Raw genomic sequence first — 20,149 nt, 5'->3', positions numbered from 1 at the left:
TTGATTTCTGTTGTGATGTCATAGATGAGTCATACGAAAAAAAAGCAAAATACCAAAGCGGTGAACCTCTGCGCACAAATATGACCGGCAAATCGGTGATCTAACCGAAAACATATATAGATTCGCATGTTTTACATAAACCGCAATAAAATCTTCTAATTTTGGTTTACTAATAATATAAAGCTATAGTATATAAATAAATTGCATAAAATTTGGTATATTTTTGCGAATTGGACGATAACTTCAATACTATTGCGCATATCTGTAGTTACCAGTTTTTCGTGGTCGATAAGGTGTGAACAGTTCGTCCGCCATATTTTCGAGTTAAGGAAGTAAAGTCAGCGTTTGCGAGTTAGAGATGTTCGGACGATACATATAAGTTATTATATTCGTTATGAACCTTATTTTTTATAAGTTTAATTACTTTAAATCTTCAATGTTATGACGTCTTTTGAACCATCCAGGGGGCGCTTCGGTCGACCGGTCGCGACGTCTTGTCCTCGTTTCCAGTAAAGAAGTCTGAAAAGGATTTTACATTTATTAGAACAATTATGTCTCGAAATCATCGTTGGTGGAATTATATGAAAATTTATGTGTTATATTGTTGACACGTGTAACATATAAACTATAACATGTATGTATATTTATGGATGAGAGCCAATTAAGTTAACCCTAAAGGGAAGTCCGACGCTCTGGCTTAAAAGGTAAGCATCAATCTCTGAAAGCAAAATTTTTGCATTTATACGTGTTTATACATTGATTTATTTGATTTTAATCGGTTCATTATAATCTATGTAACTTTTAATAAACATCGATGGTTCGTATTATTTTTGTCGTTAGGCAAAAATTAATGGTTAATAAATTCCATCAATGGTGAATCTTGTTTGATGGATGGAATTACTTATTCCGTTTCGCTTTTGTGATTTCCGATTATAAATGGAGCTATATCAATAAAATTTGTAAGTCATACCGATTGAAAAGTGTTTTAAATTTCTTTTGTTAAAGTTTCAAAAAAAATTCTTCCATTCATCTATGTAAGTAATGGTTTCCATTATGTTATTAATTATATTTAGAAACAATTGTTTTTATTTTTTAATATAAATTTAAATGCCAAATTAGCCTTTAATGTCTTTTATTACATGAATTTAAAAAAACACACACACATATATATATATATTAATAATTTTTCTATATAGATGATTATATATATATATATAATCATCATCATCTTTATATAATATATATATATATATATATATATATATATATTTTTTGTAGAGATGTATTTGATGTGATGCTACATGTTTAAATTCTTTTATACAGCTCAGACACAAACTATTAAGTTTAAATTTAAAGAGTTTTGATTGTGGTATGTTGTCAGAGTAACTAGGTCAGGATTGACATTGTCAGATCATTTTAGGCACCAATTCTATGCCCAGTTGACCTTGTTATATCACTGATTTGTGTATTTTTTGCATATAAAGTCAATAACTGAAGTTGATGTATTACAAAAATTATAAAATGATTTCAAGTATTTAAGAAAATGAATGCATTTTTAAGATGAAAAGCTCTTGTTTTAATATTTTACGACAAGAAAATTAATGCAAATTCAATTTTTAAATTGAAAAGAATGAAAAGTGATGCATGAATATTTGATCTTGTTAAATAAATTATGCTAAGTTTACATTATGAAATACCGTAAAAAAAGAATTACATTGATATGAAGTTTTCAAAACTGTATAAATATATGTTCTTTATAAGATTTTTTTAAGTTAAATGAACACTAAATTAATTTATAGGTCTATATTTTTGAAAAATTAATTAATTATAAATGAAAGTACACAATATACCTAAAGAATATATCAGACGTGGGCAAATGCGGCTCCAAGAGCCACATGCGGCTCTTGCTGAAAGTGTTAATTTCTGTTTTTTATTATTATTTTTACAATTTTGTGAAAATATGTTTATTAAAAAAATTCAATATTTGTTTTGTATTATATAATAAAATCGCATGCCTTACCATACTATTCGTCACGAGAGTACAGAACTGCGTCTCTCGTGCATTTTGCAAAACCTATATTTCAGCTCCCACTGAACTCTTGCTTACCTATCCCTGGAATATATTGTAAACAGTATTTATAAAATAATTCATATTAATATATTATTTGTTTATATAGTTATTTCAGATAACAAAATAATTTTTCATTATATATAAAGAACATCATAGACTGTTATGACATTTCTTAAAAATTAAAATTATATTCTTGTTGTAGAAAAGTTATTTAGAGTGCAAAAATTAATAAATAAAACAAATACAGGTTTAATGTATGATCTTCATAATTATGAAAAGTATTTGAAACTTTACTGAAAGATTCATTAAAAGTTATTTGAAATTTTTATTTTAATTGCTTATTAATCTGAAATGTTTACATATTTTTTCCCTTTATTGACTATAATGTAGTATTCATTACTTTATATTAAATTTTATAGATTAAATTAAAAAATGTTAAGTTCATTTAAGAATATTGTTCGTGCTCTACTGAATTTCAAAATTCTAAGTAACTTTGTAATGCCAGAAAAAACAAAGTTTCAGCTGCATTCAAATATTATCTATTCTATGAAATTGGAAATGTTTAAAAAAATTTCAGTAACCTGCACAGAATTTATGTAATATGTTGTTTGAAGATAGTATTTCAATTTAAAAGTTGCATTAAATAATGTTTGAGCCAGTTTTTAACATGCATCTTTTTAGGAATATGTGCTTTAATAACAAAGGAAATATTTTGTTAAAAATATAATTTGTTTAATATAATGTGAATCTTTAGCTGCTTTTTGATTGTAGAATATTAAATAATAAATCTTAGATTTTCTTGAGATAATATAAATAAAATTTTTTCAAACAAATTTTAAATTCAAATTTTAATTTTGTTACTTATTTTAGTGATTACTGTTATAGGCCTAAGGTTAGTTTGCAGAATAATCATAAAGTGGATATTGATTAACAATTCATTTCATGAGTGATGTGATATAAGAAGTGCTAGGAATATTTATTCTGGTAATAATCATTTTTTGATTTTACTTATCTCATTATTTCTTGCTGTCTGCTTATATCTAAAGTACATTTGATTGCCAGTTTAATGAATTGTCTATGCAAAATAAAACATTTTTTTTTAAATATTCAAATCAGAAAATAAATACATAGCCTATTTGTTAATAACTTTCACTTAGAAATAACAGTTATAAAACAACAATATATATTTATATTTTGCTAATTATAGATGTTTTCAAAACATTAATTTTATTATAATCTTATTATATATATATAAACTCATGATAGTATGTGAGTAGTAATATGAATAATGTTTAATTAATTCAGCATCTTTATTTCAAAAGTTAATGTAAGTATTTGATAACCTTATTTGGAAGGATGATGAATTAAAAATAAAAATCATTGTTATCTAATTTGTCAATGACAGTGTAAAATAAGCATATGTAACTGCTGGAAATTATGCTACATTACAACTTATATTTTAATTTTAAACATGAATTATTTTGACAAAAAAAATAAACAATTTGAAGTATGATAATGTAATTACTCAGTAAATACTCTGCAAAAATTTATGAAAATTAATAGGTCCTAATACATATTAATTTTGTGTGAAATTGAATATTTCTTTATTTAACAGTTTAAAATTCAAAAATATACAGTACAGCAGTATAAATGGCATAAAATACATTCATGTACTGTACAGCTCAACAAAAAATTTCCTGGAATGAGAAATTTTTCTGAAATATTATATGTGAATTCATTATATATTATATTTGTTTGAAGATTCTTCATTTCATAATAAAATATCATTGTATTTGAATAAAAATAATTAAATGTAAAAGAAATTCAAACTTGAAGTTTTTGAATTATAATTTGGAACACTCAAAAAGTTAAAACATTTTGGATTTATTTTATGTTAAAACTTGAATTTATACTTATATTAGATGATGATCTGAAATTGTTTAAATTATCAGTTGAAATTGATTTCAATTAATATTAAAATTTATTTTTTATTCCATCACCATTATTTTAATTTCCTGTTTTAATGATATGATATATAATTTATTATATAAGCCTAATCAATCCGAAATTTTATGATCAAACTAACAGCTAAACATTTTGAAGCACTTTGAAAAAAATTAGTGATATTTGATTTGTTTAATGAATTTATTACATTTTTTAAAACAACAATTAAACAACTAATTAAATGATTAATAAGTAAATTATATAGTTTTCCTCTCTTACAGTTTCAATTGGGGAAAAAAACTTCAGTAAATTGTTCACTTAATGATTAGAAAGTAATATAATATCATAATTATTTGAAATTTTTATAAAAAGAATGGTTGTTTTGCATCTGTGATAAAACTATTGTTGAGTTATATGATTATATTTTCATTGTGTTTGTGTGTAGAATAAGGTTTTTCATGTAAATTTTTATATTTTGTGTGAAATTTATTAAAAAAATCACGAATGCTTTTGTTATTATTTAGATCAAACTGAAATGACTTCTTTATACTATTTCAAAAGATTTTAATATTTTTAAAATGAAGGTATTCTTTTAGTGATTTTTATTGCAATTTATTTTTATATTTAAAATCTTTGACAGTATATGATAGTTACATTAAAGCATGCAGAATGTTAAAGATATAGACTATAAAGCATAATTTTAAACTGTATGCTTGAAATTGTTTCATACATATTTGCTAAATTTTTTACCATACAATGAAACTAATATGTATTTTAAACTTACAATAGCAGTGATGTTTTACTGATAATTTTGCAAAACAAATATAAATTTCATAGATTACTATAAAATCAAGCAATTTTTAAAATTGTTTTGAATAATAGGCTATTCAAATTTATTCAAATTATTTAATCAAAAGTTAATAATTTTGTGATATTAAATTACATTAAATATAATGCAATGAGTTTGTAAGATTCTAATTTTTTTGTCTCACTAAGGAATAAGATGAGTTAGTATTGCTCTACTGAACAAAAAAATAGAATAAAATTTTGATAAACACTAGAAAGAGAAATATTTCTTCTTAAATTATTAAATTAAAAAAGTACATGTTTTTAGCATTTTTCTATCAAATAATACTTTCTTACTTCCTTATATTAATAAGAATTCAATTTTATTTTCGAAGAATTTTTATTGATTTTAAAATTAATAAGAAAACTAATAATTAAATAGCTTTAAAATCAGTATTATGATAGTGCACTTACAGACTATGAAAATAATTTATTAATAATAATAATAAATTTAAAAAAAAAGGAAATGAACTCAACTGCTTTATCCTTTATCAGTATTATCAAACTAAAAAATGCTTTGAACATAGTATTCTATCTTCAGAAACTAATCAATAAAATTTTTATATTTAAAAGACACTTTTACACTTTTATGTATTACTATACTTTCTATGTTAAAGAAACTTGATGGTCTGACCAAGCAATGACAGGATTACTGATTCAGAAGTTAGTGGTGCCAAGATCTCATGTCATATCATGAATTTGATGTGCATTGAAATCATATTTAAATAGCATCATTGATGATGATGCTATTTAAATTAGATTTCAATGTACATGTGGGAAAGATACTACTACTACTGTTTTTTGATATGTGCTACAGTTGAATTTAAATCTCATGAATAAATAAGAACTATCTTAAGTGACATTCACATAATATAAATGACATCCAAGAATTTGTGTTTAAAGATGCTTAAGTCAAATTAAATAACAAAACAGTACTCACATCAAAAACCAATAACCAGTGCGAAAACTTCTAAAAATCGAACGTTTTTGACTCCCCTTCTGGGATCTTCGTCAGGCTTGCTTATTTTTCGGTTGAAACCGGATTTGAAGGTTGAATTGCTTCCTTTTTCTTTGCAACAGTGAAAGGAAGCAGAAAAAGGAAGCAATTCAACCTCCGAATCCGGTTTCAACCGAAAAGTAAATAAGCCTGACGAAGATCCCAGAAGGGGAGTCGAAAACGTTTGATTTTTAGAAGTTTTCACACTGGTTATTGGTTTTTGATGTGAGTACTGTTTGTAAACAATCCGGTGTGGTGAGTAAATATATTAAATAACAAAAATTTATTATACATACACTTATGTCTATAATTTAAGGGATTCACAAGTACATATATTAGCTGCTGCTTAAAAGGAACAAAATGCCAGTAGAAATGTTTGTGGCAACTTCTGAAGGAAGGTGTGTGTAAATTTACTGATAAGGGAGTTGGTGTAAAAGCATTTTCCATCAGTATGACAATTGGCATTGTAAGAGTTCATTATTGCATTGCATGTGCAAATGTTGTTATCATTTTGAAACTGCAAAAGATTATTTGTAGGCAGTAATTATGGCTTAAAGAAGACATATTGATGACATTATATGTGGCAGGATTATCAGGAGATTAGAGGCTGGTCAAACTCAGAGACAGATGTCATAGGAATTCAATACGTTATCTATAGGCTTTGGCCATGGTACCAATATGTCCAAGATGTTTGAAGGCAATACAGCGAAAGTCACCCCCATGTCACAACTGATATATGGCCATAAATGCTTGATGCCACAAGCAAATTGCTTACAGGCCTTTCAGCATCATTAGATCATTTTGTCTGTGGAAATGATTTACATATGACTACAGGACATTGGCTATATGCAAAGTGGCCTGCAGTATGCATTCCTTTAACTGCACAGCACATGCTGATTTGCAGAACATGATGTATTGAGTACCTTACATGGACTTCATAATAACATGCCACTCTACTGTTTACTAATTAAAGTCTAGTTCTGTTACAGTCTATAGATTAATAGTTAACAAGTGTATGTCTAACAGGTCTCAGGGACACATTAAAATTCTTCCCACACCATTGAATACCATTGTTCTGGAACTGGAGGATCCTTTGTATGGAGTGGTATCGTGTCAGGGTCTCGTATGCCATTGCATGCATTCAAATGTGTACTGTAACAGGCCAGATTTGTAGGGATGACAGCCTGCAGCAGTATATTCAGCTGTTTAGAGAAGCCTGGGTTCATTTTAATGGACAATATTGCTTGCCATTATAGGTCTGACTTGATTCAGGAATACCTGAGAATATAAAGCATCTGGACTGGTCATCCTATTCACCAAGGGCATCTCATAGAACATATAGGATGTCCTTGGTTGTAGGGTTGCAACACATCATCCTCCACCATGGACTACTACAGAACTCCAAAGAATATTTATTCAAGAATGGAATTCATTACTTCAGAAACCTCTGGACAACATTATAAACAGTATGCCAAACTGCTGTGTAGCATATATTGCCATTCATGGCAACCATACACACAATTAAGCTTCATAGGACCACAGTGTGACATCATGGCACAAGATGTGTCATGCATTCCACATGACACCACTTATGCTATGTCACACTGGGACAAACGATATCCATTTTATTTTTCCTTTTTTCCCAATGGGTTAGGTGAAACCAAACTTCTTTTCTCGCTGAATTTTGTCTTCCTATGTCATGTTCATCCTCTTAAAATGTGTTTCTTGCAGCTGAATGGGCCATAATCACCTCATAAAGCAAATTTCTTAAATTATGGATATGTGTGCAATACAGTATTTTATTAAATATAATTTCCAAAAATATTTTTAAAAAATTCCTATAAATTGCTGTAGCTATGGTTCAGATAAACTTCTTCATGAATGACATTTTAAATTCCCGGGCTGAGCAATTGCTTTGAAGATACCAAATACATATCTGGCTCTTATAAAGTTTACAGGTATATAGAAACTGTCATCAAGTATGCATAGATCAATTGTTTTCAAATTATTGACAAGGCTATGTCTTGTTTATAAAATCGTACTGCCTGATGTCTTACCAGCTTAGAGGTATGAAGGAGTACATGTCAGGAGTTGAAATTTGGCACAGAGTATTAGGTGCCCAAATCTTGCGCGCACAAAAAAAGCAGATAGTAGGACTTGTAGGTAGAGGACCAAGAACCAAGACAAAATAAAATACAAAATGGAGACACTCTCTACAAACAGGCAGTAGTGCAAGATTTGTGCATGCATTGCTTGTTAGTAAGTTGGAAATACAAATATTGTGAAATTGAATTTTGACAGGTGTGTTGGGAAGTTCGAAAAGCGAATATTGCTAAATTGAATTTTGACAAACGAATCTTTGAAAAAACCCATTTAGCTGTTTTGTGTTATTCCCCAACATATTTCTGGTCGCCACGTGCTAACCTTGACCAATTGACTGGAGATATATATATATATATTTTGTTTGTGCAAAATAAAAAAATAATTGCGAACGATACAACAGCCAATAGCCACCATTATTTTTTTCAAAAACAGGAAATTTTCGTGTTGACAAAAATTCAACCTGGGGCGTCATGCAACAGAGAGAAATTTCAACATTGGATAGGTTAATTTCACTGAAAATGCATTGTGGATGACCTCGTGGTTGTGGCTGTGGCCGGCAAAGTTTGAATGATCGTGCTCAAAACCAGCGATACTAAAGATTATTGGAGAATAAGAACGAGACCCACTGTGAGCATCAAAGTGATCCCGCTTAGTAGTGAGTCTCCGAGACATAGTCTTGTTCCAAATACGGCCTTGCCATTTTACTTGTTAATGTTTTATCTTAGATGTACTTGAAACACAATACGATATGAAACCTTCATTGAAAGACTATGTTTTACATTCATAATTATTTTGTTAAGGATAGTCATGATATCAGGGATGTCAAGTAATCATTCTGACACCAAAAGTTGTAATAGTAGTGTCAAGAATTTTCATCACATACAGTTTTGGTATTGGTGTGAATGCCATTTTTAATGAAACAATGTTTTGGTTTTCAAACTGGCACTTGGTGGTGCATTACAGATTTATTTCATTACTAATTATTCCAAAGTTTATTTCATTATAAACAGTTTGAAGGAATTATTATTATGTTATATACACTTTAAAGCAACAGTGAAAGAAATTGTGATCTGTAATGAATCACTGCCAAGTTGTGTATTTGAAAACCAAAAATTGTTTTATTAAAAATGACATTGGCATTGAAACAAACTATTTGTAATAAAAATTCTTGACACCACCACTATAGCTTTTTTTATGTTGGAATTATTACTTGACTTTCTGTAGCGAAATAATTATGAATGTAAAACATAGTCTTTGAATAAAGGTTTCATACTTTATTGTATTTCATGTATATCTAAGATAAAATGGTAATAATTTGAAAATGATTGATCTATGCATCCTTGATGGCAGTTTCTGTACCTGTATACTTTACAGGTATGTTTTTGGAGATACCACTTGTTTTTTCACTTTGTATGTTTTTTAAACAGTTACATTAGTTCACTTGTCTACAATGTATTTATCTGTAGAAGGCCATAAGATGAAAAACATTGCATATAGATTCTCTACAGTTGAGAAATAAATGGAAAGATAAATTTGAAAATAATCCTTTCAATATATTTCAAATTATTATTTGGAGCAAGTGGCAAAGGTTTAATTTTTCCAACAACACCTTTCAATGGTATCTGTGGAAAATGCTTTAGTGCTTTAAATAATTTAGGTGAATTAAAATATTTTCAACAAATGAGAATACATTTATCTATGATCATGCCAAATTGTACCAGATTTGACACCAAATATGAAGGAGATAGCAAAAGTAATTCCATATACATTGCAGTTGACTATTTGGTTGTTGTTGTACTCTTGGAAAGTTCAGCTAAGTCAGTATAAATGAGGATAGAATCTCTGTAAGAATATTTTGACTTTCATAGATATTTTACCATAATTTATAGAATCAAATATACAAATATGTTTTGTGTTGTAATAAGAGCAAATCCAATTGTCATTGCTCTGCAGAATTTGTTTATGATTGATATTGGATTTGACAGGAAAAATAATTGCAGGATTTTCAGTATAATTTGCTGGTAACATTGGATAATAAGTTCAGTTTTGTATAATATGGGCAAAACAAGTCATATGAAAATCCTCTAGTTTTTCATTACATATAATAGTTGTTTTATCACTAACAGACAGCTTGATAAATAAAATGATCCATAATTTAATAAAACTAGAATAATGAAATCAAATCTCACCAAATTTTTTCAAAATTTGAATATGTATTCAATAAAGGACAAATATGCAGTGGCACCTTCTACTTCCAACAATTCTATCAATAATTTCAAACGTTCCAGATTTAGAGGTGAGTAGTTCCAACTGGAACTGCTTTGGACTCAGAACTATTAGAAACAGTTCCATATAAACTCTTGAGACAGTTCCACTTCTGGAACTACCAACAAATTAGTAAATTATCACAGTATATTATTTGAATGAAATTGTCTGGTGTTTGGTTTGATCTTTCCATTGGATACTAGACTAAACCCATCGAACTGCGTAGTTGGTGACCCTAGATATTACAAGTAGGTTAGGTTATATTGATCATCTGAGAATAGGAGACAACAACAGAGACATTGAGGGAGTAGAGGAAGAGAGAATGCATAGTACCCAAGCATTTTTAATTTAAGAATCCAGTATTGCTGATGGCATAGTTGTCGTTTATATTCAAGTTGCATCAATTTTAAGTCAATTACATATCCAATTATACACTTCTTTTTTTTACATAGCAAGTAATGGTGAAACAAATGCATAATCACAGATGGCATAATTTACATCAATTGAATGTGCATGAGCTAATGAATATCAATCAAATATAAACACACTGATTTTAAAACGTTTTAAAACAGGATATTAAAATGTTTAAAATGGGATATTAAAACATTTTTTAAAATGTTCTTTAACTCCTTTTTATGTGAATTTTTCTCTTGAATCAATAAATGCACTGATTTTCTCAAAGAGTTTGAGAAAGAGTTATGAGCGTTTGAAAATAGAATTTATAGTTTTCATTTCGATTGCTTTTTATTCATCTGTATTGTCTAATTAGTATGTTTATAGTATATCACATTAATTAAACAATGAAAATGATTACCTTTGTTGTGATGTTGCAGCTTTGATTCTGATCAAGGGATTTAATAATTATTGCAAATTTTAGAAAATTTTTTTAAGCTTTCACAACTTTTTATCCTTTGAGAAATCAATGTTTGTATTTTTTATTGATACTTGTTAACTCAAGTGGTTTCAATTGATGTAAATTAGGCTGTGATTATTTGTTTCTCCTTTGTTGTCATGTTTGCATTCCAGCAGGCCTGCTTACTTGATATGCAAGATGCTATGTGGACAGGATAATAAGCAAGAGCCCTGATTTCCATTATGTGAATATAAAAACATGCTAATTTCTTACTTATCTGTTCAGTTTTCAGAATATTTAGTTTATTCGGTATACTGAATAAACCAATAGGGATTGTGGTGTTTCTTACTGCCTAATGATGCAGGAAAAACACAACAAAAGAAGTAAAGTCTTTTTTTACTTTGTGTATGAATCAAATCTCTGACTTCTAAAATTTAAGTAGTAACCTAACTTGATCAAGGATAATTTACATACTATATTTACTCGCATATAAGGCAACCTTGCATATAGACGAGTTGTGACTTTAAAGATCAAAATAAAGAAAATTAGATTTATTAATACAATTCTAATTTTATTTCTTTAATCACAAATAAAATATCAAATGCACATAAATGCACACATTGTCCCACAAAAATTACTGACATTTTAATCTTTAAGGAAAAATCTTGTAAAATCGAAAACATAATTTGTTCATGTAAAGCTAGACCATCAGGAACCTTTTTTGCCAATTCTTAACACTCAGATTAATTCTCCGTCAATTACACTTACAAGTTTCTCTGAATTCTGATTTCCAAGTAATCATCTATTTTCACATGGGAATAGATTATATCGGGCTCCTGTGTGATTTTGGAATTTCAATTTGAAATTCAATTCAAAAGCTTTGCTTTTCCTATTGCTATTCATCTTTACTCCTGACAATACAGAAGAATGATTCAAACAACCCAGATAAAATATTTTTGTTTTTAAACACCAGAGGGTGAGCATCTGGTAAAAAATGTGAACACTGTTCACAAAAATTATTGCAAAAAGGCAAAGAATCCCTTGCTTGCGCATATAGGACGACCTAGGGTTTTGAAGCAATGAAAAATGAATAAAAACCTTGTCTTATATGCGAGTAAATACAGTAATTTATTTATAAATATTTTCATGCAACTTTCAATTGTAAGGAAATAATAAAATATTTATATATTTAATTGACAGATACTAAACAAAATTATTATTAAAAAGTATTATTATAAGGTTAAAACTAAAAGCAGGCTGTATGAAAACTAAAATTAAATTTAAAAAAAAAATTGAAATTTTATAAGGTATTTTTAAAAATACCTGACAACGATTAGATTATTACACAGTCCTGATTAAGCATTTCTTGTTTATTAGCTAACTTGATAATCATCCCATCACTAATCATTCTGAATAATGTATTAATGTTTTTAATATATCATTTAAAAGTGCATTATAAGTTTTATACCATTTTGTGTTAGTTTGCTTTATATTTATATATATAATAATATAAAGAATATATATATATTGAAGATTATTGAAATTATGTTTTTTGTGTGTGTAACCTGTAAGTTTAAAAAATTGTGAGAACTGAAATGAAACCTTTACGTGACCCATATCAGTGTACACTTTACAATGGCATTGAAAACAGGGCTTTAGAGTTTGTACATAAGTACTGTGGCTTTGACTTCAACTTTGACTCCTCAGTTTATGGTACCTTTGACTCTAACTCCTTTCTTTATATTTATATATCAATATATGATATAAATAATAACTATACTAATTATATACTTTTTACACTGAGTGAATGCATACAACATATAAAGGCATTTTATCACTCAACACAACTTATTTGACTATTTTTTTGAACTATAATCTGTATAAGTGAGTCTAAAGGCTACAGCTATGCCATCGTGGCTCATTAGATTGTTACTTATAGAATGTCACATTGTCACCATAGAAAGATCTTTAAAAATATTTATTATAGAAGTGACTATGTTGCTTTTTTTTTTTTTTAAGTTTAAATTTGAAATGTAATGAAGTAAGTTCAAAATATGCTATTTTCCAAAATATTTAAAAAATGCAATTTAAGGGAAATTCTGTCGTCAAGCATTAACTAAATGAGGTCACTGATGTCACAGCAATCTAAGTGTGATCAGCAATCTAAAATTGATAAAATGTTCAATCTATAGCTAATATTTCTGCAAAATAAGTAGCCTATGCTTTCTGTCAGAACATAAAACGAATATAACCAAAATTTCATCTGGATTGGACAAAAATTGAGGAGTTATAAGGAATTTACACACACACACAGATGATGGGTTTTATATTATTATAAATTATTAATTATAAAATGTAAAGTAATAGGACATAACAGAAAGAAACTTGAAAGGAAAATTAGGAATGCCTTTCTCTACCAGTTTTTTTCCTTTTTGAGGTTATATTATTTGAATATAAAATATAACCTGAAAAAATTAGTTATATATATCATATTATCTGTGAAATAAGAAACTTTAACATATATTATGTACAGTCAAACCTGTTTTTATGCGGTCTTTTTTTGTGCGATTTTTTATTTGTGAGGTATAGTTGGCGACTAGTCTCGTGCAATTTGTCATGTCTCACGTTGACTTATTATAGCTAAATAAACTTATTATAGTAATATTATTGCATGAATACACGAAAAATGAAATAATTTATTTTTTAAGTCAACAAAACATCACCTGGACAAAAATATGTAAAACAGACGATCTATGAGACGATGCAGTCAAGTGCTGACATCTGTTGTCAATAAATTCTATTTTGTATGGTTTTGAGTTATTTTCTATGTGAGACTTTTTTTGTGCGGTCCCTATTGACCTCATAAAAAAAAATATTTTTTTAATTGTGTTGCGAAAACTATTTTTTATAGCCACTCGTGAAGTTTCGTGCGATTTTTTTTTAATGCGTTTTTTTTTATGCGGTCCCTATCCATCACATAAAAACAGGTTTGACTGTATACTTTTAATTTATTAGGCTTCTGACTCCACAGCCATAAATGAAAACAAGGCATTATTGACTTGGACATTATAAATTTTTCCTTCTTTCTCTCATTGTTCTGAACAGTTTATTATAAAAAGAAGTTATAAAATATGGTGGTACCTCGGTATATGTCTGATATGTCTGCTTTAGAATAGTCCTGTTTGGACGAAACAAATGTTGCTCGGTATACGACTTAATTCAATTATATGCACCATCTATGAACGAGTAGCACTATCGGTGTACTAGACCAGACTAGACATTCGCGGTGCCACGGTCTATAACTTTGTTAAATTTCTTCTGATTTTAATTTGTAAGTAAAACTTTATTATTTTTATTAATCATGAATTGTAAAAAGACAAATGAAAAGCAACAGAAAACTAAAAAAATGACTAGAATCACAATGGAACTGAAAAAAGAGATTGTTGAGAAATATGAAAGTGGCATGCGTGTTCGAGATTTAACTGTTGCATATCATACTCCGAGAATGACGATATCGACAATAGTGAAAAATAAAGACATTATTAAATCTGCTAATGTTGCAAATGGGGTTAAATCAATTTCTAAACAGAGATCAGAGACATTAGATCATGTTGAGAAATTGCTTTTGCTTTGGATAACTGAAAAATAGTGTGCTGGCACAGCTTATCAGAAGCAATTATTTGCAATTATTACTATAATAACTTTAAAAATCTATAATAAAATTTATTTTTTTATTAATGTGTTCAGTGTTTCAATTATTTTATAACCCCATTAATATATCATATCAAGAGGGGTTTTTTTTTACATGAGAACAGATTAATCATTTTTACATTACTTCTTATGGGAAAGGTTGGTTTGGTATAAGTCTAAACATCAGGAACTGATTAAGGTCATATACCGAGGTTCCACTGTAGGTGAAATAGAAAAAAAATTGTAGCTTTACTGAGTGAAAAATTATTTTTCCAATAGGAAATAATGAAGAGTATCTAATAAGAGTGATTAAAGCAGTGATTCCCAAACTTTCTTGAGTCACTGCTCCCTTGGTTCCTTAGTTATACTCAATGCCCCCTCACCCATTTTCTGTTGTTGAGAAAGGCTTGAAAATATTCTTAGAAAAACTTTTATATGAAATTCACACTTTATGTCCTTATCGTATATTGTTCTCCACATTTGGAAATCATTAAATGCAATGTTTCTTCTTGTTTTAAAAGGGAAAGGTTGTCAGTGACCTTTGCTTATGGTCACTGTTCAGAACCCTGCCTCCAGTGCTCCTGCTGCCCACTTGCTTGTTTTTGCCCCCTAGATTTACTCACTACCCACAGGGGGCGCAGTAGCACCCACTTTGGGAACCACTGGATTAAAGCATAGAATGAGCCATAGAAATGAATGGAAGCAGACTAAAAGAGCTTCATATATGTGTCTTCAGTAGTTTGGAGAAAAATTACAATGGCAGATGTATATATGATGTTCTATGTTCCTCATAATAAGTTCTGCCAACATATGTGATAGTGAGGAACTTATTATGAGGAACATAGAACATCGTATTTTCACTGCCCCCTTGGCCATCCTTTATCCAATTTTGTATTTATGGTATGTTAATGACGTGCTACTTACATGGATGGCTCAAAAGAAGACTTAGAGCAATTTATTCAATTGTTGGCCTCTGTTTATCCTTCAATCAAATTCACTGTAGAGGAAGAACAAAATGCCAAAATCTCAGATTTAGAAATTCATACATCTCCTGATCTCCTATTTTCTGTCCATCATAGAAAGAACAATGCACCATAAATTATCTCCACTACAGCCTTCCAACCCTTAAATTTTGTCAACTCTGCCATATCTTCTCTTATATGGAGGGCATTCCTTCTCCCTTCCACTTAAGCACTAGTAGTAACTACCTCTTAACCTATTACCGGTGTGTAATCCCTCTTCATTAAACTCGTAACTCAAAAACTAGGTGTATACAAACGTTTTTGAACCATTATTATTTTCCGGTGTTGAGATGCCGTTTAGAAGCACTAGTAGATGAAGAATTACTAATAATTAACAGAGCAATGCAAAAAGCTGGATATTCTCTGTCTAAATTTCATTTTCTTCAAAATTGTGTCAAAAATAAGCTATTTCTGCAATCGTTTCTTAGTAATAAAGAGAATCTAAAAATAGCTCACCCTCCAATATGTTTTTAGGCCATATCTCTAAAAATAGTACATTGTTTCGGAAAGAATGGTTTCATTTTACTGATAACCCCACAACCAATCCTAAGAAGATTATTATGCAATGACAGAGATATATTTCAATTGAACGAAAAATACGGGATCTATCAAATTCCACTACAGCATGCTCTGTCAGGTGATGAAACTAGCTACATAGGGGCCATGGCCAGAATGTTAAATTCCCGTATTATAGAACATCAGGAGGACATCAGAAACAATATACCATCAACGGAATTAGCAAAAACGTGCTTGACCAAAATTATCAACCATTCTGGGCCCAAACAAAACTACTCAAATGGTGCAACAATTGGAAAGAATTGTTTATTTGGGAGAACCTCTACATAACAGCAATAACACCGTGCAATACCTCAACCCTTGAAATCCCACAATTATGGGTAAAATTATTCAAGCAATTCAACCTACAATTTTAGTTCCTTTTTGCGTAATCATTTTTGCTTTAGCTATTGCTCGCTATGTAACCTTGGGTAAATTACGTCACTTGTAATTGCCATTTTATAATTTTTAGAATGTTGTTCTAATTCAAATTTCTTTTATATTTCATCCACATGCTGCTTATAAATTTAAAATTGTTCAAAAGCTTAAAGTTCGATAGCTCTTGTGTTTGATTTCGCCTGACGACAGTAACTTTATGCTACTGAAAGTACTAGTGAACATTCTCATTTTTAAAGTTTATTTTGGTAACATTGCAACACTTAAGTGTTATTACTATATATACAAGAGTTGGCATAAAATGCAAGTTATTTTATTATTGATTTTTTTGATTCAATCAACACAAAATTTTTCAGAATGCAATGACAATGCAAAACATCCATAAAAATTTAATTGAAAAATTTGAAATCAGTTTTTATGGATGTTTTGCATTGTCATTGTTGTTGAATACTAAAAATGTATGGTAATTGTTGGTTTTTATGAATATTGTATTCTTACTTTGCTGGATTCTTTTATAGACATTTATTTATAACACCATAATATCAAATGTATATATAAGTTACCCAGTTGAGGAAGGCCTTTTGAACAGGCCAAAAAACATTCTGGGAAATTTGATGTTGATTGAATTAAAAAAATCAAAAAGCTGTGTGATGAATCTGTAATTATAATGAAAAAACTAATGAGGTTCATAGTTGTTTATATTTCAAATTAAGTTACAGTTAATATGCATGAAAATATAATTGGAAAAAATTAGCTATAATACTATCTAAAAGACCATAAAAAATATATTATTTGTATAATTTAAGTTTAAAAGGTTGAAATTGAAAAATAGTTTGGAGAATTATGAATGCCATAACTAAAATCCAAAATCAAAGCTGGAACAAGTAACACGTAAAATCAAAACCATTGACACTTTATCAGCAAATGGGTTTAATGAACAAATGTTTTCAGTTTATTTAGAAACATGCCTCAGGTTTTAAACTACAAAATTCTGAAATTTCAAATTGGAATGTTTCAAGCATTTGATGACATTATTTATAAAAGTTTTAAAATATTGTAATATTTTTATACAGAAAGTTATATTTGAAAATGTATTTTATATATTAATGGAAAACTGAGTGCACAAAATTAAATATAAATAATAAAAAATATACCTAATAAAAATACAAATAAAATGAACAATAAGAATTCAATACATCTATTCCTTTTAATGCATAATTAATCTATGGGATTATTGAAGAATGACCACCAAGCATTATATAGGGATTCTGAGTCTTTATGGTTAATTAATACAACTATTGCAAATAATTAGCCTACTTCTGTCTAAAAAATCTTTCGAGAGAGAGAGTTTTTCATTCTATTTTTCACTTCTTCCTTTTAGTTTTTTCTTTACATTGTATAATAGATTGGATTTTTGTGTTTGTTAATTCATTTTATTTATTTTATCTATATTTTGTCTTAAAGATAAGTAGATAAAATAGATAACCTTATAATATCTATATTTTTCTATTTTAAAACTTTTAATAGTTGATGTTTATATTGATGTCAGTATTCTAATGTTCAAAATTTCAGTATATTTTTTTTATTTTGGGTTCCCAGAAGTATAATTATGAAAGACAAATATTTAAAATTATAAAATGGCAGTAAATGGCTTTTACTATTTTATTTATTCATTTAATTATTATTATTTCTTTTTCCAATTTTGTAATAAGTATTAAATTAATAACTAATAATAGTTCAAGTTAGAATTTTTTTTTTTCAACAGTTAGGTCCTACATATTTTGAAATATGATGTATATGATTGGTATAATACTTGTCTGATTATCTATTTTTTGATAAATTTGTTGTGTATTTCTTTAAAAATAATCAATACAGCTATTACAAAAACTAAAATTGGAAATAAATTGTCTATCAAGATATTGATTTCTGGAAAAGTAAAAGCCTAATAGAGTTTAAGGTGAAAAGCATTAAATCCAATTTTCATTTATTTCTGCATTCCCAAAATGTTTATAATGTAAAATGAATAAGAAAGTTTTTATTATACAGATTTCATAATATGTCAGTAATATTCAAGCACAATTACATAATCATAACTGCAGTTTATTTAAAAAAACTTAAAATATAGAATTATTAATTTTTATTTTATTTAATGATTTAAACAAGGTTTTATTTTATAAAAACATTTAAAAAATTAAAATTAAATAGTTCCTAGATTTGAAATGAGAAGTTTTTTTTACTTCAATAATAATTGAAAGGAATTGAATAAAAGTAAGGGTACTCTGGTTATGTAATCATTTGATAGATATGGTTTTGCTTAAAACTAACTTAAACTATTTAGATTTATAAAAAAAAAATTATAAAGAAACTTTAATTTTGTAATTAGAATTAAATATGTTTTTTGCACTTATTGATTTTACTAGCTGCTTTAAAGTAATATCTTCTCTTTTATGACACACAGGAATACTATTTATAGATTAAAATATATTTTTTTATTTCTGAAAATTATAAGAAGTAAAGAAATTTAATTACATATTAAGCTGAAAGCTTAATATGCTAATAACATCTGATAATCTCTTTAGAATAAAAACTAAACAAAATTGTAATAAATAAAAATATCTTTGATATTGAATTAAAAACTGAGAATAATTTTAATGTTAAAATATTTGTATTTTGGAAGATTTTAACTCAAAACTAAAACAATAGATTAATAGTAGTTTCAAAATGATGTCAGAATGAATGAATGACATGAAATATTTTAAAGTTAATGAATAGTATTTATAAAGTAATATATAATAAAATAAAAAAATGAAATATAAAGAATTGTTATCATTTTGGATAAAGTTTTTTAAATATTATTCTTGTATAGACAAGAAATAGTAAATAGCAAAAGATTTATCTAACAGCCTAAATTTTAATAATTTTTTCCAATTAGTTATTTTATACAGAGAATTTTTCTTAATTTTCTATATAAAATAAACTTAAAAACTGAAAATATTTGTGAAATCAGTTTATATATTATAAATTTTTAGCTGTTCAACAGTAGTCTTAACAACAAAGTTGTTATTAATTAATTAATTATTATGCCTTGTGTCCTTTCTATCTTAATTTAAAATTTATTTTGTATACTAATACTTATTTTGTATATTAGTACTTTTTTATACTAGTACTAGTCTGCATCCATATTTTCCAGTATAATAAGTCCTGTTAATATATAAAAAGTACTAGTATACAAAATAATTTTAAATTAACAAAGTTATTATTTTGGGTATAGTATAATTTACTAATTTTAATTTTTATAAATAATTATGTATGTTGCTATGTTTAATGTGTTTTCTTTAACACTGAAGAAACAATAGTTAGAGAATTGTTTTCTATTAAATTTAAAAATACTGTATTTTGAAGCTTTT

At 27.7% G+C, this 20,149-nt stretch overlaps 1 protein-coding gene across 12 annotated transcripts in view; it reads left to right on the top strand.

Moving 5' to 3' along the window:
* The first annotated feature begins 277 nt into the window (after window positions 1-277).
* LOC136976074 (MAP/microtubule affinity-regulating kinase 3) overlaps window positions 278-20,149 on the top strand; it is a 132,418-nt gene continuing 112,546 nt past the window's right edge. For all 12 annotated transcript variants that reach the window (XM_067271271.1, XM_067271279.1, XM_067271276.1 and 9 more), the window contains exon 1: window positions 278-704. The gene's annotated coding sequence lies outside the window, so the exon portion shown is untranslated. The remainder of the gene's footprint in view (window positions 705-20,149) is intronic.

This window comes from Centruroides vittatus, unplaced genomic scaffold, assembly GCF_030686945.1.
Source record: "Centruroides vittatus isolate TY-2023 unplaced genomic scaffold, ASM3068694v2 contig_393, whole genome shotgun sequence".
Lineage (NCBI taxonomy): Eukaryota > Metazoa > Arthropoda > Arachnida > Scorpiones > Buthidae > Centruroides > Centruroides vittatus.
Note: the sequence above shows the minus strand (reverse complement) of the source record. Positions and strands in the feature narration are given on the sequence as shown.